The sequence below is a fragment of the Lepisma saccharinum genome, chromosome 2 (assembly GCF_977018435.1).
Source record: "Lepisma saccharinum chromosome 2, izLepSacc3.1, whole genome shotgun sequence".
Lineage (NCBI taxonomy): Eukaryota > Metazoa > Arthropoda > Insecta > Zygentoma > Lepismatidae > Lepisma > Lepisma saccharinum.
Window position 1 is genome coordinate 155,203,520 of NC_139230.1, and position 14,699 is coordinate 155,218,218.

Below are 14,699 nucleotides of genomic sequence, written 5' to 3' on the forward strand. Positions count from 1 at the left end.
GTAGCGGTAAAAAGACGAGTTGATTCAAAGTGTTAAGTGTTTTAATTTGTAAGATTACATATTTGATTTTTGCCAAGCCGACGGGAGGAACGAGAGCACCTTTGTGCTACCTTTCGTGTACAGTGGACTTTGTTGTGTTGTGCGAACACCAGTGTGTGTGATAGGCAGTAAGTCTACACGAGTGCGCCTACCTCAACCGCTGGGGGAAGTTGAAGCGAAACGTGTTTCCGTGATTACCTTACGCCATTTATAATTTTTGAGAAACAAGGAACACCGGAAACTATGGCGGGCTAGAGGAAGAAAGGAGATGAGGGCGTTACGTCGATTCGCCCGAGGTCAGAAGAAACTACGCCCATGATGCCTATCCGCCGCCATGGAGAGGGAGAGAGAACGTCGAACGCCGCCCTATTGATACGCCGACGATGCTTACCATCCGCCACGTTGACGCTCCGACGACGCTTACCAGCCGCGACAGAGAGATGTAGAGAGAGATGTTGACGCTCCGACGACGCTTACCAGCCGCGACAGAGAGATGTAGAGAGAGATGTTGACGCTCCGACGACGCCGACGACGCCTACCAGCCGCGACAGAGAGATGTAGAGAGAGATGTTGACGCCCCGACGACGCCGACGACGCCTACAACGACCGCTCAGATGCGACGTCCGAACCACGCCATACCACGGGGACCCACCGATCCCGAGAGGAAGAGGAGCCGGGGAACTAGGTGTTTGAATCCTTTTCGCATCATCACCGTCGCGACCAAAGAAACCTTTCGCGTGGATACTATGTGTTTTCAATCGCCCATAACGACGCCAGGATGCACCTCGGAAGCTGAGAGTTGGTAAAGTATTCATCTGTGTGAACCTTAACACGTGACGGCCCGATTGATTTAGAGCACGCCCTTGAAATTCGTCGACATTTGGAAAACGCCCACTCAACTCGAACTTCATACCAAACTCCCGTCGCGCTTGTCATTTGTAATCTATTCGTCTCAGGTCAATTTTTCTTATTCCTTGTGATATTTTTTTTTATGATCTTAAATTCATTGTTGTTTGTGCTCCTTTGTATTTGTTTAAAGTGCGTACTATTAGAGTAAAGCGCCGCCCGCTTAATTGCATATTCTACTTGAGGTTTGTTCATTTTTATGTGTCAGCGCTGTGTCGCTGCTAGCTATGTCCGGTCGCATATGTGATTATTTGTTAAAGTATTTGCCTGGTAATGTGAATTGCTCGTCGCGGCGAAGTGTTTAAGTCCCGCCTGCTAGAGAGTATATGTTTGCGCCACTCAACGGAGGTTATTTGTTATGTTTGAACCACGTGAGGTCTTGTAAAAGGAAAACGTCCGCCCACGTGAATGTAATTGCCGTTGAGACGCCTTTGTTTATGCTGATCAAATAATGTATTGTCACCGCGCCGACTAGTTTCTTTTTAAAAACAAAAGGTGAACTTAAGTAAGGGCTGGCTAGGATTTAAGTAGCACTGGAGCAAAAATCACAAATGACCTGATTAGACAAAAAGTAAGATAAAATTAATTGAGAATGCAATAATTAGGGCTTGTCGTCATAAAACCTGTACATGTCATGTATAATTTCTAGTGTCGATAACCCCATGAGGATTGAGTCTGAGAGAGAATGTGAGAGTGCAAGTGTGGGGACCTGTAATGATTCCATTTTTGTTGGTTACGAATAGAATATACTTTTTATTTTCATGTTAATTTTGGGCTATATCATTTTCGTATGCATGTCGCTACCCGTGATTTTCAGGTATGCAGCTAGCCGCTTCCCGGCTACAGGTAAAGAGGTGGTAATTTGAAAGTACACATGTCTTTGTTTTTATTCGATATGGCTTATCACTATGCACTGTTGGTCACCGGTTCCTACACACGAACTTAACCTGGACCGTAACGCTATTTCGCTTGTCCGAGGGAGATTTTGCCGCCTCTATTTAGGTAGTGGTAGCATTTGTTTTCCCGGGCAAGGGAGGGTGTTTCATTTCAATCATACAACTTTTGGCGCCCGAACAGGGACCGGTATATTTTAAATCGAAAGCACCCTCAGTGCAGGTGCATATGTCGTTTTTTGTAAGGGCTACGTCAGGCGTATTTTGGTGTCATGTAACTGTGTTTCATTGTGAGATTTTATTGTTTTATTTTGACGTGAGGTGGTAATTGAGACATTAGGCGTTTATTTTTGTCAAGGTAGTAGGGCAGCTACTTAAGGCGTTAGGCATTTTAAAATTTTTGTTTGGCATATGGCATTAGGCGTTAAGTTGAGTTCTGGCAAAGGGGGAATCGACCGCCCTTATCTTTTTTCGTTTGTGCATTGTTTAAATATATATTGGTATATATTGTGAGCGCTCACGTTTACGCTTGTCAGCGAGCATTGAAAGTCGACCGAGGGTTGAATATTTGATTTCATGAAATTGCGCAACCGCCGCATCGAGAACTTAAACATGAGTGACGTAAGGGTGATTTGCGATGTCTGCAGCGAGGAGTTCCCAGAAAGTGAAAACGTCGGCACAGCTAGCCTCGTTTGCTCCCGGTGCGATGTCCCGTTAAGTCCGCGAGAAGAAACCAGTCTACCAAACAGCGGGGGGCAAGCCAATGAGACCAGCGCGCAACAGGTTTCTCCGGGAGGTGCGGAACGGGTCAACGAAGCAGCCAGCCTCAGTGGTACCAACTCCCAACAGATCATCGAGATGCTACTGCGGATCGAAGCCTCGCTAGAATCAAAGATGGAAGCCATGAGAAGCGGAATTGAAGCTTCGCTAGAATCAATGATGGAAGTCACGCGAAGCGGAATCGAAGCCTCGCTGGAAGCCAAGATAGAGGTCATCAGCACCCAGATGCAAGTGACGGAAGACCGCCTCCAGGAGACCATCCGTACTTCCGGGGAGGTGATTACGCAGCAACTCGTCACGCGGGTACAGGAATGCGAATCCCGAGTCGAAACCAAGATCGCCGAAACCAAAGCGCGGTTCAACCGGCAGGAGAACCAGATGGCAACACTGTCTCAGAGCGTACGCGACCAGGAGGAAGGTATGCAGCAGATGGCCCGACAATGCGTGCAGCTGGAAGCGACATGTGACCGTGGCATAGACACCCTGGGGCGACAAGCGATGGAAGTTACAGTTCGAGCCGAAGGAAACTCCGAACCGATTGAGGACCTCGAGATGAAAGTGCGTGAACTGAGCATAACTAGCAGCGGCACTTCACAATCGTCGCGGGAGACCCGAGTGACATCACCACCGGCAGCCGACGTCGCCACTTGCTCGAACGGCGAAAGCGACCAGCGAGCTCCAGAAACGCCCCGCCCCCTTCGAAGAGAAGACGCTACGTCACCACCCCCGAGCAACCACCACGCTCCAGGGGCTGAAAGGAACCGCCAGCTGCAAGATCCACCTTCACCGCAACGAAGACGCCCGTTCAGATGCAGGACGCCGTGGAGCGAGAATCCCATGGAGCCCAGCGAGAGACACGAACAGGCCGAATTCGAGACACGGTTCGCCCAGATACGAAAGAGAGAGCGACGTAAGAATGCGAGCTGACACGTAAATGCTCACATCTTGTTCTTGTTTTATATATATATATACTCTCCATATTATGTTTATATTCAGGATGTTATTATATGTGTTAAGTAACCGAAAGTTCACAGTGTCAGTGCAGTGCGGAGAGTAAATTTTTTTATACAGGGTGTTCATGTATTTGCTTGTCAATTTTTATATACAGGGTGTTCATATATTTGTTTGCCAATTTTTATATACAGAGTGTTCAAGGATTTGGAACAAAAAAAAAATTCTGTCCCTGTGTAGAGCGAATTTTTCACGCTTACGAAATCCTTGGAAGAAGAAGAAGGGCGAGGTTGTGACAGTCAGATTTACCGTCATTATTATTATTATTATCATTATTATGCATGTATGTAGCGGTAAAAAGACGAGTTGATTCAAAGTGTTAAGTGTTTTAATTTGTAAGATTACATATTTGATTTTTGCCAAGCCGACGGGAGGAACGAGAGCACCTTTGTGCTACCTTTCGTGTACAGTGGACTTTGTTGTGTTGTGCGAACACCAGTGTGTGTGATAGGCAGTAAGTCTACACGAGTGCGCCTACCTCAACCGCTGGGGGAAGTTGAAGCGAAACGTGTTTCCGTGATTACCTTACGCCATTTATAATTTTTGAGAAACAAGGAACACCGGAAACTATGGCGGGCTAGAGGAAGAAAGGAGATGAGGGCGTTACGTCGATTCGCCCGAGGTCAGAAGAAACTACGCCCATGATGCCTATCCGCCGCCATGGAGAGGGAGAGAGAACGTCGAACGCCGCCCTATTGATACGCCGACGATGCTTACCATCCGCCACGTTGACGCTCCGACGACGCTTACCAGCCGCGACAGAGAGATGTAGAGAGAGATGTTGACGCTCCGACGACGCTTACCAGCCGCGACAGAGAGATGTAGAGAGAGATGTTGACGCTCCGACGACGCCGACGACGCCTACCAGCCGCGACAGAGAGATGTAGAGAGAGATGTTGACGCCCCGACGACGCCGACGACGCCTACAACGACCGCTCAGATGCGACGTCCGAACCACGCCATACCACGGGGACCCACCGATCCCGAGAGGAAGAGGAGCCGGGGAACTAGGTGTTTGAATCCTTTTCGCATCATCACCGTCGCGACCAAAGAAACCTTTCGCGTGGATACTATGTGTTTTCAATCGCCCATAACGACGCCAGGATGCACCTCGGAAGCTGAGAGTTGGTAAAGTATTCATCTGTGTGAACCTTAACACGTGACGGCCCGATTGATTTAGAGCACGCCCTTGAAATTCGTCGACATTTGGAAAACGCCCACTCAACTCGAACTTCATACCAAACTCCCGTCGCGCTTGTCATTTGTAATCTATTCGTCTCAGGTCAATTTTTCTTATTCCTTGTGATATTTTTTTTTATGATCTTAAATTCATTGTTGTTTGTGCTCCTTTGTATTTGTTTAAAGTGCGTACTATTAGAGTAAAGCGCCGCCCGCTTAATTGCATATTCTACTTGAGGTTTGTTCATTTTTATGTGTCAGCGCTGTGTCGCTGCTAGCTATGTCCGGTCGCATATGTGATTATTTGTTAAAGTATTTGCCTGGTAATGTGAATTGCTCGTCGCGGCGAAGTGTTTAAGTCCCGCCTGCTAGAGAGTATATGTTTGCGCCACTCAACGGAGGTTATTTGTTATGTTTGAACCACGTGAGGTCTTGTAAAAGGAAAACGTCCGCCCACGTGAATGTAATTGCCGTTGAGACGCCTTTGTTTATGCTGATCAAATAATGTATTGTCACCGCGCCGACTAGTTTCTTTTTAAAAACAAAAGGTGAACTTAAGTAAGGGCTGGCTAGGATTTAAGTAGCACTGGAGCAAAAATCACAAATGACCTGATTAGACAAAAAGTAAGATAAAATTAATTGAGAATGCAATAATTAGGGCTTGTCGTCATAAAACCTGTACATGTCATGTATAATTTCTAGTGTCGATAACCCCATGAGGATTGAGTCTGAGAGAGAATGTGAGAGTGCAAGTGTGGGGACCTGTAATGATTCCATTTTTGTTGGTTACGAATAGAATATACTTTTTATTTTCATGTTAATTTTGGGCTATATCATTTTCGTATGCATGTCGCTACCCGTGATTTTCAGGTATGCAGCTAGCCGCTTCCCGGCTACAGGTAAAGAGGTGGTAATTTGAAAGTACACATGTCTTTGTTTTTATTCGATATGGCTTATCACTATGCACTGTTGGTCACCGGTTCCTACACACGAACTTAACCTGGACCGTAACGCTATTTCGCTTGTCCGAGGGAGATTTTGCCGCCTCTATTTAGGTAGTGGTAGCATTTGTTTTCCCGGGCAAGGGAGGGTGTTTCATTTCAATCATACACTTGAAAACGAAACATTACGGAGACAGGATGTTCTCGTCGGTTTGGAATGCAGACCTTACAAATTCCATTACTTGCCTCGTCCGTGGAAAGGTACCAGCCTGACAGACGGATATGAATCGACAGGTATTGGAATTTGTATAGCGAAGCAACCGAACCGATCTGAGAAGATCGGAAGGGAATTTCGGGATCAGTATTGGATTTGGTTTTGGTGCGTGTACATCGAGGAAGACAGCGCAGGTATGTACTTGGAGGACGGAGGCGTCTCTCCGAACATAGAATGGTCTGAGCCTTGTTACTAAACCTCTCGCTAGTACCTTTTCTTACTTACACCCCGGTAATAAAATAATGAAATAAGGGAAGGAGGAAACAATATAGAAATATGCAAGTGCAGTATCTTCGGTTCAGATAAAAGGACCGAATTGATACTGGGGTATTTTGCAAAAAAATTTAAAATTGAACAGACTATATATATACACACTTAGAAAAACAAATAAATTTCGCTTTAATTATTAAAAAAGCGAAATTTTTAAAAAATAAGGGGGAAATTATCTTAATCTTGCAATTTTTGTGAATTTTGCCCTATAAAAATGAGTGATTGAACTCTGAAAAAAATTATCTTTTATACTATAAAAATGGTAAAATTTGGATTTTTTGGATATTTTCCCCTTGGAAAATTAGCTGAAATCGGGGTAAAATTAATAAATACAAAATAAATGTTCCAGAACATATCATATATATATACTACTAGAATTCAGTAGGAAAGTAACGTCGATCTAGTATTTTGGATTTTAGATGCGTTGAGACCACTAAAATTACTAATTCTTATAATAAGAAACCTGTCCTCATATTACCATTTTGAAAGAGAGAGATTTACTTGTATAATTTTTCGTTACTAATTTCAAAGAAAACTAATTCAAATGGTAACAATGGGAATGAACGAAGCTTACGAAACGTTTTTGCCACCGTGGGGATTTGAACCTACGACCATTAGAGTGACAACTCAGTACGATAATCCTTCATACGGCATGGTTATAAGTTAAGACCAATTTGTTCAATGTGAATTAGAAATATAATCCCCACCCGCCTCTTTATAAACAACACACCCAAACGCTCCTTTGTAGCAAATGAAATAAAGGTGGTATGAATATCACAAAACATTTAAGCAAAATCTACTATATTTACGACGTAATCGTTTTACATGGAGAGGCTACAGCTTCGAAAATTGAGGTTGTGACGTGGCTTCTTTTAGTGGTAGGGTAGATATTGGTATGGCAAGGTGCTAGCGTGCACTAGCCAGTATTTCCCGAGAAAGAAACTTCAATTTTTTTAAAGATGTTAAAGTCGTTCGGTGATAGGCTATCAGTATCACACGCTGAAGATTATAGGTTTGACTTCTGTTCGATTACCCCTATTATTATTATATAGAGCAACTAAGTATTGTATTTAATTAATAGTTTAAAGAAATAAAAATGTTCTCTATTTTTTAAAAAATAACACTCCTTTCTAATGATTTTTAACGTTACTTTTTAAAATGATTTGTCAGAATATGTTTTTGAATTTCTTATCATTTTACAAATATTTGCATAAAAATTATCCACGTGTTATATTCGACGAAAGTCACGTACAGCGAGAGTTATACATTTTTATTTTAGAGAAAATTATCAAGAAACAAAACAAATAAATACTATTGACATCATTTTGTGAATAGTATTTATTTTACATTATTTTTTGTTCACCATGCATAGTTGTATTCTTGTAAAAGCAAAGTAAAGTATTCCCCTGTGCATAGCACCACGCCATGAAGGCGTATAGGGGGTGTGGGGGTAACGCCCCACACTTTCTTGATCCGGTCGTGACTGGGGGTGATGTGATCAGCATCACGCCCCTGACCGCCTTTACCCCCCAGGGTTTCCCCCAGGTACCCATGTTATTCGACGCTGGGTAGGCGCCGGGGCCGCTTCCACCGTTAGAAAAGTTCCCGGATTTGAACCGGCCGGGGATCGAACTACCTTGAGCATGGTAGTCAGACGCGTTACCGACTGAGCCACCGCGGCCACCTTGTAAAAGCATGAAAAGCAATATATTTCTCTACATAAAATGCCTTGTAGCATTTGCAATGAAGTGATGTAGATTCAAGCAATAAAATTTCATGCAAAATCGTACGTTATAAGATTGTTCAAATATATTAACTCAAATCAATGTGTCCATAATTTATTATACTGTCATCCATTCGGCACATCTCGTTACAAAATCTCACCATATCACCATTCACTAATTAATCGAATTGAATATTGATCCACTTCACAGTTCAATGTGTAACAATAGTTTCGACTCATATCACGTGAGACGTAAACTCAATTCAATTCTCTCATTGTATGTAACTTGTATGTTGAGCTCATGTAGAACTATCAATTATGAGCTCTACGCTAAATTTGACGCTACAATCGCTTGATCAACTCTTGCGTCTTGCTGCCAGACATTCTACGTTCCTGTTTACTCCAGGTCGCTTCTGCATTTCATTATCATTGTTTTTACCGCTGTTTCATTCTCATCGTTGTTATAAACCTACGTAATTTCTACTGTTTACAGTAGATAGAATCTAGTGTTATCAATTGTAGTACTCTACTGTGTCTCTCGGAAATTTACTCAAAATCAATGATTTCCTACTGAACACTTTCAGTAGGCCTAATGTGTAATTACAGTTGAGGAACTACAAGTGAAATATTCTCTTCAGTACTACATATAATGTTGCATGTAGTGTGTTTGAATTTGAATTTGAATTCAAAATTTTGAGTGCGTCAGCACTTAGGCTATTTTGGACCTGTCCCTTTATACGGGGTCCATTCCCTTACCAGAACTAAAATAACATAACTGTAACGTCGTCTTGTAACTAAAATATTAAAATATTCTGAATTCGGTTAAAAGCTGAGGCTGTAAAGAGACACTCAGCACCCACAAGGACCAAACACAGGACAACACAGCAAATTATACTGGCCATGGGGCCAGTCGCCAGAGCCTCGTTCGTCTGCAAACTGAAGTCCAGGGTGTACTACGTGGAAGCAACAATTGGGTGTACTACGTGGAAGCAACAATTGGGTGTACTTCGTGGAAGGTCATCCCTTACACCCTTGTAGTGTGTTTAGCTCAGCATGATAGCTATAAATATAACTTTGTATTCCTCCTGATTAACAATTTGTTTTTATATCTATTTAAAATCTAAACCAACCTCACTTCCATGTAGTACACCATGAACTGCATTTTGCAGACTAACGAGGCTCTGGTGACTGGACCTACAGTTAGTATAATCTTCGTAGGACTGTGTGTGTGTTGTCCTGTGTTTTGTCCTTGTTTGTGCTGACTGTCCCTTTACAGCCTCAGCTTTTAACCCAGGTAAAGATATTTTAGTTTTCAGACACGCTTTTATTTTTGTCATGATAAGGGGCTGAGCCCCGTATAGCGTGACGGGTGCATAATACCCTAAGTTTTGATTCACACAAATTATAATTCAAATCTAAAAAATCTTAACATACATGTTTCAAAACACCTATTGATCTAATGAAACCAGTACAGTAGAGAAACTGCAAGTGAAAATAATTTATTCAGAATAGTGTATAATATGTTAAGCTTAATATTTTAGCTGTAAATATTAATTTCATTCCTCCTTATTATTTTTTGTATTTATATCTTTTTGAAAATCTGAACACCTATGTTCAAAACACCTATTGATCTACTGAAAACAGTAGGCAAAAGTTCCAGAGGAGTAAGTAGAAAAGAAACATGAAATAATACCCAAAGAAGTCAACCATTATGAATTTATGTTACATACTTTTCTTATTTCACTTTCCAAAACCTAGGAGCTCGAAATAATACATGGCATGCGATTTACTAGACAGTCTGCTTTTCTGTGATTGATTCGTCGTGCCCAGTCGGGGATTACTACCGTTCAAGGTAAAAGGGGAAGGGGAAGATATCCACCACAGTACCATGACGTATGAAGTAACATGCTCACAGCCATCCAATACAACTGATAAGGGTTCACCTGACCTTGTAAATGTGGGCAACACGTTTCACGCTGGTTTCCAGAATGCAAATACGCGGTGGCTGTGGCTAAATCTGGAACGAAAGGTGGAATGAGAAATAGTTTGTAACATTTAACAATGACATTTCGCATTTACAAAGTATGAGATATGTAGACTTTGATTTATTTATTATAGTAGACGGTAGAGAATTACTTACCACGAAAGTCAAGTTCTAAATTGCAGACATCAAAATCTACTCCAGGTTGTAAAATAAATTTGTGATAGACAGCAAATAGGTTAATAAAGTTTACAAGATTGCTAACGACTCTTAAGACAAACATTCAACGAAGGTTATTGAGTGAGAAAATGGGAAATTCTTAAAAATAGCGGTCTAGTTGAGCGAAGGTCGAAGGTTTGAATATGAAAACTATTCTTTCCGTAAATCTAATTTCTCGTCATTGTCACGTGAGATTTTTTTCAGTATGACTCCTGCAATACTAATTAGTTCCTAAGTGAGATAATGAGATGGACAGAATGATATTAAAATACGAGTTCACTGTTTAAAAAATAAGCATTAACACATTTTTATATTCACATACCTCTTTACAAATTCCTGAGCACGTCACTACAAATGAACCAATCTAGTGCACACTAGAGTCTTGGCTTATCAATACTTATGGGGTATCCTACAATTACAGTCAAACCACAACCTCAATTTTCGAAGCTGTAGCCTCTCCATGTAAAACGATTGCGTCGTAAATATAGTTGATTTTGCTTAAATGTTTTGTGACATTCATACCACCTTTATTTCATTTGCTACAAAGGAGCGTTTGGGTGTGTTGTTTATAAAGAGGCGGGTGGGGATTATATTTCTAATTCACATTGAACGAATTGGTCTTAACTTATAATCATGCCGTATGAAGGATTATCGTACTGAGTTGTCACTCTAATGGTCGTAGGTTCAAATCCCCACGGTGGCAAAAACTTTTCGTAAGCTTCGTTCATTCCCATTGTTACTATTTCAATTAGTTTTCTTTGAAATTAGCAACGAAAAATTATACAAGTAACTATCTCTCTTTCAAAATGGTAATATGAGGACAGGTTTCTTATTATAAGAATTAGTAATTTTAGTGGTCTCAACGCATCTAAAATCCAAAATACTAGATCGACGTTATTTTCCTACTGAATTCTAAGTGCACTTTATGCACAGATAGGCTAATCGGGCCTGGACCTACAGTTTAAAGTGAGATACGAACCACTATGTGTCTCCACTTGTTATCCTGCACTGAACTTAAACAAACAGCTCCCCGCCCCATTTCTAAAACAAATTTACATGAAATATGGTATTTATAAGATAATCATTATTGATTTGATTGTTTTTATTACTGAACGTCAAATAAAACACTTTCTACAATCACCTCTTCTCCCCACACATGTATCAAAATAAATATTTTCTTAGTTTTGTATGTGTATAAATATAACATTAAATACCCCCAAAATACTATTTATTTTCTACTTTCTGTCACCCCTCTCCCACTCCCAGAACCCCTCATTATTATTGGCGTTCGCCAGACCATAGGGGTAATGTATCGACGTCTTGTAATCAGTGTGTCCTTTTCCGAGTTCCAGTCAGGTCGCATAATGCTTCAGATCCCAATTCAAATGTATCCCGAGTCGTGATTAGCCTATGTGTGCAAAAAGTGATGTTAAAACGAACTCTTGACCTCAATAATACATTTTGTGTATTTTCTTTCAGCTGTGGTTCCCTCTTTCCACGAAAAATAACGAATTTACCTAAACATTAACTGAACAAATAAAAATGCATCTCTAAATTAATTAATGAAAACTGTTATTACACCCAAACCACTATTTCATCGTAAATGCAAATGAAATGTCATCTCACGTAGTGAAAACAATGTGAAAATTGTTCTAATGAGCGATATATGATTGTCGAACACATACATGAATACATATATTAAGATCGTGAACTATAATTGGGACAATTTGATTCTAATTTGAATCGATTAAAGGCAATTAAAGCGACAAAGTAAACGTTTACGCAATCTTTCTGCTGATTTCCGTTATTGAAACAATATTTAACCAATGTGGACGTTATCTCATGTTTGAAAATTCTGCATTGGTTGAACTTCCTGTGAACAAGACCGTGAGTCACGCCTCTTGCTCCTCCGAATCGAACTTCACCCTGATTGGAGGATCGTATATTTCACAACACTTCCTTGTTTCAGAGCTACCAACATAATTTCGTAAGACGTTGGACTTTAAAAAATTCCATGCGACAGATTTTCTAACATTACTGTACCAACTGCAATCGTGACTCATCTGACCAAGCTACGTTTTTCCAGTAATCTAGGATAAACTCAATGTGTGCACGAGCCCAAGTGAGGCACTGCTTCCGATGCCGTGCTGTTAGTAAAGGCACTCCAGTCGGACTTCTGCTATCATATCCCATCAACGTCAAATTTCGCTGAACTGGCCTCAGAGACACGTCTCTTTTACGTCTCTCATTGATTGATTTCGTGCCGTTTCCCTTGTCTGTTATCACGGACGATCTTGCTCAGACTTCGATGGTTACAACCATTAAACAGACATGGTCGGTCTCTGCGCTGTCCATGGTGGGAGGTAATGCCATGAATGAGGTACTCTCGGTGCACCCTTGACACTGTGGATCGAGGAATGTTGAATGCCCTAACAACTTCAGATATGGAATGTCCCATGCGCCTAGCTCAAACTATTATTCCGCGTTCAAACTCTGATAATTCTCGCCGTGTAGCCATAATCACGTTAGAAGACGCATCACAAGACTCTCAAGAGTGCAACTGCAAGCACTTATGGTCTGCCTATTTATACACCTCTTAGGCGATGCTAACGCCACTTAAATATTTTCACACTGCTATCCCATGACTTTTGGCACTTGAGTGTACGATGTCGTGGGTGCTTAAGATTCTACTGATATTATCAATTTCTATCTAGACCGTATTCCGGGGGATTAAGAAAACCCACAGATATGTGAAAAATCACTTGGAGTAGAATTTAAATAACAACTTTGAGGAAGGAGGCCTAATTTGGGTAAAATGGGAGATATTAGGTTCCGAGTACTGGTCTTGTAGCTATTACAATAGAGTAAAATTGTTGAAACTATTTTAAGGTAGCTAACTTTAAACCTACCAGTAATGAATATTGGAAAATGCAATTGGTGCGGTTGATTTGCGGGAGACATCTTTAAATAAAAATATCCTTAAATTTTATACCTATAATTAGCAATAAATTTATTTATATCACTGCAATTAGTACCCATATGGTACAGAATTATAATGTCAAAATATCTTGAAAATCATTATTTTAATTCACGATAATTCTGTGTAAAACAATAATAATTATCACGTCACGCCTATACTCACAGATCTCCCCACAACCAAACGCGTATTTCTATTTCCTGTGCGTCAATATAAACATGTTAGTTCAAAAAAATAATTGTGCTCACTGTAAAACTTTGGAAAGAAGAAAAAGGTAAATGGCTATGTCGGAATCCCTCGAAACACCTTCAGCCTTCAAAGCGATGCATTATTGGCTGCTCCGTTGATGTTAGTTAGAAAATTTAAGTTTTTACTGCCTTCTCATCCAATTTGAAGTTTCTTCTCTCCAGCGCGTGGTTTCGTTGCTCCTCTGTCATTACATCACTGCCTGTCGCGACAAAGCATACATTTTCTTAGTCTCTTTGATAACTGCTTTCACTAAAGGTCTGCACCACAAGCCGCACAAAAGCTACTTGGAAAGCTTTCGAGCTCTGCCCGCTCTTTCACTGCACGTTAACTCATCTAGCTTTGACAAAATGGTTCATTAAAGATGACGAAGTGCACGGCAGTTATATGTCAGATAAACCTGTGTAACTTTCCTGGCCGGATGTTAATTGCCTCAACAATAATGGAGACGATAAACTTTTAAATGGCTTATGCTTACAATTCGGTTTCGTTCACGTAAGTAGCCCTTTGAAGTTGCTCACGAACGTAATACAACAGAATAGCGTATTTATAACAACACTCATCGAAGTAAAAGTATGTGCAGATACGTATTTATCTAGCCTTCAAAATTATAGTTGTTTCCCAACCTTGTCACTCCAAAAAATTAGGATAGTTATTAATACCCATACAGCACACATCTCCAAGGGACGTCCATGTCCAGATCACATCCATGGATATTGTGGATATCCCGTCCTGGATATCCAGCTCTCGATATCCATGGTACGTCTATGGGATATCCCGTCCTAGATATCCAGAGAATCTTCCGTCCTGGATATCAAGAGAATCTTCCGTCCTGGATATCCAGAGAATCTTCCGTCCTGGATATCCATAGGACGTCCCGTTCTGGATATTCGTGGGATATGTCGTATTACGTCCACGTGTAATCACAAATTTGACATAAATGTTTTGATATTCGTGTAAAGATTCATTCATGGTATCTAGTCTCAAGTTAGTTATGTTGGGACTCAAACTCTGTGATGCAGTAATAAATCGTAACTTATAAACATCTCCCACACGAATTACGTCGTCCGTAGGCACCTTGTCTTTTCAGCGAGTCACGCATTTGCGCCAAGCAGGTGAAAGTTTGCCAAGAGGCTTTCTTTCTCTCGTTTCGAACACAACGGCAGTTTGCATGAGGACGTTGGCTTGCGTGGTAGTGAAGAATAAGCTCTGCTTAGTCTGCTTATGCGTGTGAATACAAAGTATTTTTCAGATGTGTAG